The 12460-nt window shown below is 43.3% G+C and overlaps 1 protein-coding gene across 1 annotated transcript in view; it reads left to right on the top strand.

Moving 5' to 3' along the window:
• The window catches only part of pde3b (phosphodiesterase 3B), a 141656-nt gene that overhangs the window by 123126 nt on the left and 6070 nt on the right, over nt 1-12460 (top strand). The window lies entirely within an intron of this gene.

Below are 12460 nucleotides of genomic sequence, written 5' to 3'. Positions count from 1 at the left end.
AGGATGGGTGCTATAACTTATGCAACATACATGTACATGCATGCATTTTCACTGATATTTATTTAAAAGGTTAATTAAATAAATCTGATGAACTGAGACAATCACATTCTGAAGCAAATTAAATAATCTTATACCGCTAACTTAAACACACAATACAAGTTACATGTGTTAATCTAAATGCAGGTAAACAACATGTTGTAGTTTTTTTTGTTTGTTTGTTTGTTTGTTTTATCCAAATGAGAGTCACAGCATTACCCGTCTGTGTTCTCGCTTCTCGAAGGCTGATCTTGTGGCCGATTGTTTTGAAACAATCTGACTTTCAGTTGTTCGTTCAGTTCTCTGTTCATTTGCTTCTTCCACACAAGGGCGAGATATTGCTGCCGAGACGAGCATATCCAGCGGAGAAATCAGACAGCTGCTCCACTCATTCTCCATTTTCTCCATACTAAGTACACCGCCATTACTGCTCGGCTCAGGCAATTACTAAAACCTGGGACGGGACGTCACTGGTTTTAGCAACAACCGCGGGGAAGTCACTGCCCGAGCGATATGTCACATCCCGTCCCATTCCGGGTTTTAGCAACAACCTTCTGCTCACACTCCGGGAGAACTGGTGCAACTGAACTTACTTTCCTTTTCTTGTAGTTTTCTTTACCTTTAATTGTTGGTACTGCACCCTCTTTCAATATGGGCTTATAGCCAACGCTCCTCAACAGATCAGAGGTCTCGTACGAGTCTTCAGTAAAATGTGCAGAGCAGAGGAGAGACCACTTCGTAGACGCCCAATGCGCCCGTGAACTTCTCACAAAACGCGTCCAAACCTTTGCAGTTTGAACATTCTTGGGCCATGAATGCAACATAAATCCACCTTCTGTCATGTTGCTGCACCGGCCAGCAACACATCTACATGGCATGGTGATAAATTGGCTCAAAATGGAAGCTCGAAGTTGCAGTCAGCTCTGTGTTTTAGTATAGCGATGAGACTCACCGCCTTCCTGCGGTGTCATCACAGATGTCAAGGTCATTCACTCAGACCGCTACCTGTATGAATCATTTTAATCGAAAAAACTACAATAATAGATTTATTATTAATGCTTAAAACTATTCCTATGCCATTCTTGAGGTCTCAAGGCATTTATAAACAAAAAGTGAGGCCATGGTTCTGCGTATCTCCTTTCAGAGCAAAATGGAGAAAAGTGATCCTCGGCACATCAAAATGATCACATCTTGTCTGCATCATGTTGTTCTTGCGAGACATAGGAGAATGCCATGCACAATTTTAATAAAAAAATAATAATAATAAATTGAAATTTTCAGATGACTTTGCAGTCAGCATATTTAATAAGCATCCAGTGTCGAATGTCCTTTACATATTCCTCAGTTTTATTAAGCTGGTGTCTCTTATCTGGCTTTGCAGAAACATACAACTGTGTGTCATCAGCATAACCATGGAAACTAATACCATGCTTACGAATAATATCACCCAGAGGTAGCACACACACATATATAAAGAAAAAAGTAGTGGGCCTAAAGGCCAATTTATGCTGACAACCCAGTCCTCGCAGACGGTGTCGCAGACAGTGTCTGCGTAGCCCCCCCCACCTTCGCAGATGCTCTGCACGCACCTCCCAAAAATTGTGACCACTGCAGAAGCCTCGCAGACAGCGCCGCAGACAAGAGGGCTCTGATTGGTCCACTCTACCTGCTGTACACGCACTTCCGCTTCCCTACTTTCCCGGTTTGTTTTGTTTTCACGACTGGCATTTTTAAAAACACGAGCGAAGATGGAGCAGCATGAAGAGCGGTTGATTGAGGAAGTGAGGAAGTACGTACATCTATACGACTCCAGTTCTAGTCATTATAAAAAAAAAGTTCTAGTCATTATAAGTAACTGGAGGATAAACACTCCACTAACCACACCCACCAACTACTCCTAGCGACTTCGCGCCCCCTTGCGTTGTGCCGGTGAATAACATCGCACACGCCTATTACTCCCCGCTCAACAATAAATTACAACTGTCTGCGAAAAGCTATCTGCGAAAGCCTTGTCGCAAGAGCATGCAGAGGCCTTAAGACAGAACCTTGTAGAACACCAAGCTTTACCTCAGTATGTCTAGAAACATCACCATTTACATCAACATACTGATAGCGATCAGTTAAATAAGAGCTGAGCCAGGAGAGGGCCGTTCCCTTAACTCCCACAACATTTTCTAGTCTATCCAGAAGAATGGAATGATCAATGGTATCAAATGCTGCACTAAGGTCAAGCAATGCAAGCAGCGAGACACAGCCCTGATCAGACGCCAAGGCAAGTTTATTTCTATAGCACATTTCGTACACAGTGGCAGTTCAATGTGCTTTACAGAAGTAAAAGCGAAACAGTAAACAATAGAAAATAAAATTACATAAAATAAATGGTCTGTCTTTTAGTACTATTAAATGTAACCAGTGCTGTCTATAATGGTGTATATAACTGTATCCAGGAGGACTAGCTTAATTTAAAGCTGTATATTCATTTGGTTTAATCCATGTTTCTGTTCAACACAGTACATTATGAACTTCTTCCTGATCAGGAGTTTAAACAATTAGTGCTTTAGATGTAAGAGATCTCATATTTAATAGCCCCACCTTTAGATCAGAGGTGCTGGCAGTGGCTGTACAGTCAGTATGATCTAATTTTATATTGATTAGGTTACTGGAACAAACTCTCTGAGTATTTCTACCTTTTTGTTGAGCTCGGGGAACAGACACAGTCTCGATGTAGTGGACCCTGAGTGACGACTCTGTGCAGCTAGCAGACAGTCGGTTTAGCCTGTTCGTCTGCTCCCTGGCCTTGGCTCTGGATTGTCAGAAGTTAACTAGGTCTGTTCTGAGACTATGACCTATGCTGCAAGAAATGAGAGCAGCACCTTCCCGAGTGGGATGGATACCGTCCCGCCCTAACAGGCCAGCAGTGCCCTCAAAACTACTCCAGGTATCTATAAAACCCACACTGTTTTCAGAGCACCACCTGGACAAGCAGCGGTTCAGCAACCATAACCTGCTGTAAGCTACATCGCCACGCCGCATTGGGATGGGGCCAGAGCATACTACAGCATCGGACATCGCCTTCGTTAATTCAAACACCTCTACAAAGTTGCTCTTAGTAACTTCAGACTGACGAAGGCATATATTATTCGCTCCTACATGGATAACAATCTTTGAAAACCTGTTCTTGCCTAGCACCCTAAGATTACCTGCTATGTCTGACGCCCTGGCTCCTGGTACAGGGCTCGAAATTCATATATTTTTTCACTAGCCAGCCGGACTAGTTACCTTCCAAAGTAACTCGCCAAACAGAAAATCAACTTGCCAAAATTTGTTCATGTATGAATTTTACTTCTGTCAAAAATAACACAAAAGAGGGTAGTTACCATTGTTCATGACTAATGTGCATTTATTTCAAGACCCGAGTATTTTGATATTTTTTTCTGCACACTTTACAAATTGGCATTTGCTGTTCCATGTCCTCCTCGCGATATCCAAAAAAATGCCAGATGACTGACCGCTTACTAGTTCTTTTAGGAACCAATTCGTCCGCTTCCATTTTTAATTTGTCGCTGAAATTGACAGAGCTTACACGGTAGCCTATGCAACACCAGCGATTGCACGAACTGAGTCAGCACTGACTAGAAACCAGAAACCGAAACTAGAAAATCTTCCCGCAAGCAGTGTTGCCAGATATTGCTGACGTTTTCCAGCCCAAAATATGTTCAAAACCTACCAAAATGCACTTAAACCCGCCCAATCTGGCAACACTGCCTGCAAGTTCCTTTCAGCACCTAGATGTCACCCGGGATTGGTTGGTGAGTGCGTGACGTTTTTTTTTTTTTTACCCTCAGGCAGCCTCTCGCATTACTGCCTGAGGGACAGGGAGAAAAACACCGGAAAAGGTTTTAAACAAACGCAACAAACACGAAACAAACGCAAGTCGGCAGATGACCATAAAATACTCAATAGTTACGATCTAATAATTATATGTATCTCACACAGAATTTTCGGAGATATATCGAGTATATTCGATATATTGCAAAGCCCTAGTCTGAATCTTCGCTTCATATATATTTTTTATTTTCAACTAGCCAGCCGGGCTGGCTAGTGACAGGAATTACAAATTATGATGACAAATTAAGTCGCCTCGGGCGACCGGACCACCGCGAATTTCAAGCCCTGTGGTATACACCTGACTAAAGCTGCTGGTGCCCCTAAAGGCCTAGCTAATTTCACATACCGTATGATGGAGTCCCCTACACGAAGAGCTGTTTCAGGTTTCTCAGCAGGTGCATCACTGAGGAGAGCAAACCTGTTTGACACGTGAAGCGGAGAGGAGTGGTGCTCCCGTGGGCGAGCCTCAGCAGTAGCTTTGGTTCTGTGATTAAGCCGCTGAGTTGTCACCCATTCGCCCCGCTGTGAGGACTCTAATGCCAGAGTTGGGGGATTACTAACTCCATCTAGGGCATCCAGGCTTCCCCCTGCAGAACTTACACTGCTCTTATTCTCACTAACCCTCTCTAAAGTCTGGATGCCAAGTCAAGTTTATTTTTATAGCTCTTTTAACAATAGACATTGTCTCAAAGCAGCTTTACAGAATTTTAATCACTTTAAACATGAGCTAATTTTATCCCTAATCTATCCCCAATGATGAAGCCTGTGGCAACAGTGGCAAGGAAAAACTCCCTCAGACGACATGAGGAAGAAACCTCGAGAGGAACCAGAGTCAAAAGGGAACCCATCCTCATTTGGGTGATAACAGACAACGTGATTATAGCATTTTTAACAGTTTTAACATGAAGTCAGTTTCGTTGATGTTATAACTCTTCATTGATGGAAACTTGAGTGCAAAACTGTTCATGACAACTGCAGTCCTAAAGTTAGCAAGTCAACTGTAGTCCTCAGCCATAAAAGCATTAACGTGAGTGTCTTCCAAGTGTGACTTTCAACTGTCCATATGGGGCAGTCTTCCACAGTCAAGTCAAGTCAACTTTATTGTCAAATATGTGACCCCTCACCGGATCCAGGGACACATGTTGGCTGAAACAAATCCGAGATAATTGCAAAAGAAGCTTTTTTTTTTTTTAATTTGTGATTTTTGTTTTTTTCCATCATGTGCAAGTTGAGATCTTGAAGAATGCAATCAGTATTTCAGATAATAGATTGTTTTGTTGGAAAAGCATACATTTTTTGTTGCAAATTGTCTCGTTTTTGTCAGGACTGTAGCCTGCTGGGGGGTGTGGGTAAATTACCATATGGGCCATTCACATGATGATTTAAGTCTTTTGGTTTTTTTTTTCGCGAATCAGCTGTATGATCCGAGCTGAGCGCATGGCTACTTAACTGCATACAGGCGTGTGATTTCACTATGGAATGAGTTACTCAACAGAGCGCAGAGGAGCCCTGCGAAGCAAACAGACGCACGGTATTTACATCGGAGATCACCATTTCTAGCAAAAAAAAAAACGCAACCTCGTTTTCCAGATTGAATGGAATACTTGAATGATCGGATGATACACGGACCGTTCTAGGATTACATTCCATCGGAGGCATTGGTGTGTGCAAGGCGCCGTTTCTCTTTCTGATGGGGTGAGTTTATTAATCTAAGGCTGTGTGGTTATTTTTGCATGTAACGGAGAGTGTTGTGGTTTGGTTAAGCCTAGGTCACAACCGGACGTGTGATTTTTGGCGTTTCCCAAATCGCTGCGTTTTTTTTTTTTTTGTTCACGGAGAAAGACGCGCGTTGGCCGTAAGTTTGTCTTGCAACCTGAAAAAAACGTAAGCACCCGTAGAGTTTGTTTGACATGACAAAGAACCTCTGCGGCTCGAAAATCAGCACATCACACGCGCACTCTCGTGCTTTTCACACGCGCGCTCTCGTGCGTTTTATGCGTTTTTTGCATGTAGACCGGCTGTAGGAGCACGGTACGGCCGGTTGTGACCAAGGCTTTACATGAAACTAGTGTTGTGTTAGTTGTGTCATCATCGTGCTATCTTTCTTTCTTACGGTGTGAGTAATTTTTCAACCACAAAACGTTAAAGTATACTTTAGGACTTATTTTTGTACTTCATAATTGTGTTGGGCATACTTTGCATGGAAGGAAAATTGACGTGGTGATCTTTGTTTACATGAAAGTAGTATCGTGCTAGCTCGTAGGGGGTAGAGCTTGCCTTAATGTCATGCAAATGAGCACCATTATGTGCCCGCCCTACACCCAGAGTAGCTGAGATGGAAAACTTTGAGGGCGATTTTCTCCCTTTTCTGTTTTAAGAAGTATACACTTTCAAAAGGCCACACATTCTTCAAATATTGTCAGATCTCCACATGGAAGGCATCATTGGAAAGCTTAGAAACTGTACTTTCTGAATCTGTCAATAACTCAAAATGCCCCCGGGCCGACATGTGTCCCTGGATTCTGTGATCTGCCACATATGCTATACATGCTCGACATACAGCACAGATGAAATTTCAGTCCTCTCTGACCCACGGTGCAAACAGGCAATGCAATAAATAAAAATAGAATAATTGAAAAAACAAACAATATTAACAGTATAAACACTCTAGATAAGAACTAGACATAGACTAAACACTCTCTCACACACACACACACACACGTAAATTGGTGCAAATAAACAGTCAAGGGCACTTGAGGTATAGCAGGTAAACATGAAATAAGCAGTATAAACAATAAACTAATGGCTGTTAAGGTGAGGTAGTGCGGAATAGTGCAAATGAGTGAGGTAAAGTGAGATGTGCGGCCCCTGAGTTCAGTGTGTTAATGAACATTGAGAGTATGTATGTGTGCGCGTGTTGGGGGGGGGGGGGGGGGGACTGTGAGGGTGACATGTCAGATGCTGAAGGGGGGGCAGGGGGAAGTGCGAGCAGAATCTGTGGCAGGGGCAGAGGGGGGAGGAGGGGCAGAACAGGGAGGGAGTTGAGCCTCCTGACCGCCTGGTGAAAGAAACTGTTCTTGAGCCTGTTGGTTTTGGCCCAGAGACTCCGCAGTCTCCTCCCCGATGGCAGCAGACTGAAGAGGCTGTGAGATGGGTGGGTGGGGTCACCTGTAATCCTGATGGCTTTGCGGGTGAGGCGGGAGTTATAAATATCCATTAGAGAAGGGAGAGAGACACCAATGATCCTCTCAGCTGCTCTCACAATGCGCTGCAGAGTCTTGCAGCAGGACACGGTGCAGGCGCCGTACCACACGGTGATGTAGCTGGTCAGGATGTTCTCGATGGTGCCTCTGTAGAATGTGTGCATGATGGGGGCCGGGACTCTTGCTCTCCTCAGTTTGTGGAGGAAGTACAGACGCTGTTGGGCTTTTTTGGCCAGTGATAGTGTTGTTGCTCCAGGACAGGTCTTCAGAGATGTGCACACCCAGAAACTTGGTGCTGCTCACCCTCTCCACTGCAGCACCATCGATAGATAGTGGAGCATGCTGGGTGTGCTCTCTCCTGAAGTCCACAACAATCTCCTTCGTCTTCTCCACGTTCAGGCAGAGATTGTTGTCCTTGCACCACATGGCCAAGTGGCTCACCTCACTCCTGTAGATTGTCTCATCACCATTGTTGATGAGACCCACCACAGTCGTGTCATCCGCAAACTTAATGAAGATATTTGAGCTGGATGTTGGTGTGCAGTCGTGGGTCAGCAGAGTAAAGAGGAGGGGGCTCAGCACACATCCTTGGGGGGCCCCCCGTGTTCAATGTGATGGTGCTGAAGGAGTTGCTGCCGACCCGTACAGCCTGTGGTCTCCCCGTCAGGAAGTCCAGCAGCCAGTTGCACAGGGAGGTGTTGAGTCCCAGCTGGTCCAGTTTATGAATGAGCTGCTGAGGAATGATTGTGTTGAATGCTGAGCTAAAGTCTATGAACAGCATTCTGACATACGAGTCTTTTGTCTCCAGGTGGGTGAGGGCTGAGTGGAGGGCAGTGGAGATGGTGTCATCGGTCGAACGGTTGGACTGATATGCAAACTGGAAAGGGTCCAGGGCGGGGGGGGAGGGCAGACGTGATATGTCGCATGACTAGCCGCTCGAAGCACTTCATGAGGATGGGAGTGAGTGCAACAGGGTGGTAGTCATTGAAGCAGGAGGGAGACGGCTTCTTCGGGACCGGGATGATGATGGTGGCTTTGAGGCACGTGGGGACAACAGCCTGGCTCAACAAGATGTTGAAGATGTCTGTAAAGGCATCTGTGAGCTCCTCGGCACAGTCTCTCAGGACACGACCAGGAATGTTATCAGGACCCAGGGCTTTTCGTGCATTTGTCATCCTGAGAGCTCTCCTCACGCTGTCTGGGGACAGCGTCAACACCTGGTCGCCGGAAGGTGGTGGGGTCTTCTGTGCCGTGGTGCTGTTGTCTGCCTCAAAGTGAGCGAAGAATTCGTTCAACTGATTCAGCAGAGACGTGGAGTTATCACAGGTCTGTGGTGAGGGCTTGTAGTCTGTGATGGTCTGAATCCCCCGCCACAGGCTCCTGGTGTCTCTGCTGTCGTTGAAATAGTCAGCAATGTACCTGGAATACTGTCTCTTGGCCACCCTGATGCCTTGTGACAGGTTGGCCCTAGCTGTCCTCAGGCCCACCTCGTCCCCAGCTCTGAAGCTGGCGTTCTGAGCGATGTGATGAGACTCCAGCTAGAAGTAGTGCACCAGGATGGATCAAGCAGGTCTGAAGAGCAGAAGAGGTCAGCATCTCAATCTCAGGATTGACATGTAACTCAGACGGACAGATTGGGGGGGGAGAAAGGGAGAGAAAACACAGGTTGTTAGGTATGCCCAACATCACCTGATGAGTAGGAACAGTATACATTTTGCGCTGAGTGCAAGCAGGGACTCTGGCAACTGACTATGACAGCATAATTAAAAGGGAGAGCCAGAAGGTAACACAAGCATGAGGGAGCCCCGGGACATAAAGCAGCAGCCACTACACTGTCAACAAACCCGAGTGAGCAAGTGAGTGGGGACTGACAGCATCTATACATCCCAGTTTACCAAAACTCCCTCTGTCCGAGGACTCTCCAGATCTACTCCTTTACCTCATAAATACCATTTAACAAAAGGCTTGACTAAACAGATATGTTTTCAGCCAAGACTTAAACACTGAGACTGTGTCTGAGTCCTGAACACTACTTGGAAGGCTGTTCCATAACTGTGGGGCTTTGTAAGAAAAGGCTCCGCCCCCTGATGTAGCCTTCACTATACGAGGTACCAGCAGATAGCCTGCACCTTTTGATCCAAGTAGGCGTGGCGGGTCATAGAGGAGCAGAAGTTCACTCAGGTACTGTGGTGCGAGACCATTCAGTGCTTTAAAGGTCAATAGTAGTATTTTATAATCAATACGAAATTTGATTGGCAGCCAATGCAGTGTGGATAAGACAGGGGTGATGGGGTCATATTTTCTAGTTCTAGTAAGGACTCTTGCTGCTGCATTTTGAACTAACTGGAGCTTGTTTATGCACTTACTGGAACATCCAGACAGTAAGGCATTACAATAATTCAATCTGGAGGTAACAAAACCATGAACTAGTTTTTCTGTTTTGTGTAGTGACATTAAATTTCTTATCTTAGCAATACTTCTGAGATGAAAGAAAGCTATCCGGGTAATGGTATAGATATGAGTTTCAAATGAAAGTCTGGGGTTAATAATCACCCCGAGGTCTTTTACTGCTGCACATGAAGAAACAGAAAGGCCATGACAGCACCTCTAAAGCTGCAATCTTCTCTGTCAGAGAGCTAACTAATCTACACTTATCACAAATAAAGCTATCACTAGTGACGGAGGAAGAATGATAAAACGTCCTGCACTTTAGCATACTGAACAAGCTGAAGGTGTGCCATGATAATGGTTTGTGCACCTTAATTCAAGATCAGACCCGATGTGGATGGCCTCCAGTTGCCATATTTGCACAGAAAGGAAAAATCTTGTGGTCTTTGGTGTTCTCTGAAAAAAAAATATGGAAGAAGAGAAAGTGAAAATACCACAAAAATAAAAACGATGGTGGAAAATTATTTGTAAAAAAGATTGTACATTAAACGCCGAAACCGAAAGAAAAAAGACTCGCGGCAAAGAATTTGAAAACAGGAATTCCATCACAGGAAACTGCATCATTCTAATGCTTGGTGATTCTGGTGCTGATTGGTTGGTTGATGCTTGCCTTCATTATTCTTGCAAGAAATTAGGGGTTGTGTGCCTCACCAACATTCCATGGAGGTGATCAGCCTGTGGCACTGCTGAGGTTAGGGTTAGGTGTTGCTTTGACAGCGGACTTCAGTTCATCTGTATTTTTGGGTTGGGTGTTTCTCATCTTCCTCTTGACAATAGCCCATAGATTCCCTCTGGGGTTCAGGTCAGGTGAGTTGGCTGGCCAATCAAGAACAGTAATATCAGGGTCAGCAAACCATTCGGTAGGAGTTTTGGCACTGTGGGCAGGTGCTAAGTACTGCTGGAAAAGGAAATCAGCGTCTCCATAAAGCTTGTCAGCAGATGGAAGCCTGAAGTGATCTAAAATCTTCTGGTAGACGCTGCGTTGACTTTGGACTTGATAAAAGACAGTGGACCAACACCAGCAGATGACATGGCACCCCAAATCATCACAGACTGTGGAAACTTCACACTGGACTTCAAACACCTTGGATTCTATGCCTCTCCACTCTTCCTCCAGACTCTAGGACCTTGATTTCCAAATGAAATGCAAAATTTACTTTCACCTGAAAAGAAGACTTTGGACCACTGAGCAACAGTCCAGTTCTTTCTCTCCTTAGTCCAGATAAGACACTTCTGACATTGTCTCTGGTTCAGGAGGGACTTGATATTAGGAATGCGACAGTTATAGCCCCTTTCCTGAAGACGACTGTGCATGGTGGCTCTTGATGCACTGACCCCAACCTCAGTCCACTCTTTGTGAAGCTCTCCCAAGTTCTTGAATAAACTTTTCTTGACGATCCTCTCAAGGCTGCGCTCATCCCTGCTGCTTGTGCACCTTTTCTAGACAGCCTTTTCAGCAATGACCTTCTGTGGCTTACCCTCCTTGTGGAGGGAGTCAATGATCGTCTTCTGGACAACTGTCGAGTCAGCAGTCTTCTACATGATTTGTGTTTGTGTGTACTGAACTAGACCAAGAGATACACAGGATTTATACTGTTTTACTCAAACTCAAAATGAAATACTCTATTTTGAGAGGTTGTTTTTGCACTGTAGGCCATAATTATCAAAATTTAAAATAGAAAAATGCTTGAAACATTTTAGTTTGTGTAATGAATCTAGAATATATTAAATTTTCACTTTCTTAAATAACTGATGGAGAATTTTGAACTTTTTCATGATATTCTAATTGCGCTAGTAAACCCAATCATGTTACCAATTAACCTACTTATTGTGGAATCTTCCAAAAGGGTATAACTTGAATAGCCTATAAACTTTTCAGACTTATTTTGATTCTGTCCCTTTTTTTTTTTTTTTGTGTGTGTGTGTGTGTGTGTGTGTGTGTGTGTGTGTGTGTGTGTGTGTTTTGCAGGCATCAAATTCTAACTTTGTTTATATTTACAAAAATACAGTTAAGTTGGTCAGTAAAATCTTGGAAAAACTTTGTACTTTTTCAGTTAAATAAATGTTTTAAAAATTTTAAGTAAAGTAACACATTTTTTGCTTTTACTGTATTTTGGAAAATATCCCAACTTTTCTGGGAATGGGGTTTGTATTTTCAATATTGCTCAGCATTATTTCAGTATTAAAACCTACTGTATTTTCATCAGTATAGTCAATGCAGTATACAAAGTGAGATCTCTGTGACAGGAATTTGCAAATCAACATGGCATCTAATTGTGCTAGAAGTAAACAGCTTGTGTCCTATCTAGTAATTATGGGATATCTATGGCTGTGCAATACCTGAAAAACCTAAATAAAATCTAAACTAAACCTAGTCAGTTCCTCAAAATAAAAATACTTATGCATTTATAAAATTAACTAAAACTGAACAGAAATTTCAAAAGCAAACTAGAAAATCTAAATAAAAATGATGAAAAGTTCAAAATTATAATAACTCTGGATTGTACCATAAAAGCATTTTATTGTGTATTTTTTTTAAATCAGCATTTGCAAATAAATTACAGCCAAAAAAAAAATTGTAAAAGGAGGAAAACAGAGGAAATAAAAAAATAAATAGAAAAACAATGAGTATCTATGAAGTTAACCTGTTGATATCCAAAACACTTGGAGAAGTAACATGATGTTCGAATGTCTTTGCCCAATGGAGTCCCTTATAAAACATCACAGGACAAACAGAAATAGTTGCAGGAGCATGAGATTAAAACGAAAAAAAAAAAAAAAGAGTCCAGTGCACAGACAAAGTTCTGAAAAATGTAAAGGAAAAAAAACCTGCAAACTTTGAATTTTCTTTATTCATCTGGAAGAATTTAGTTGAAACGAAGATG

The sequence above is a fragment of the Neoarius graeffei genome, chromosome 15, assembly GCF_027579695.1.
Source record: "Neoarius graeffei isolate fNeoGra1 chromosome 15, fNeoGra1.pri, whole genome shotgun sequence".
Lineage (NCBI taxonomy): Eukaryota > Metazoa > Chordata > Actinopteri > Siluriformes > Ariidae > Neoarius > Neoarius graeffei.
Note: the sequence above shows the minus strand (reverse complement) of the source record. Positions and strands in the feature narration are given on the sequence as shown.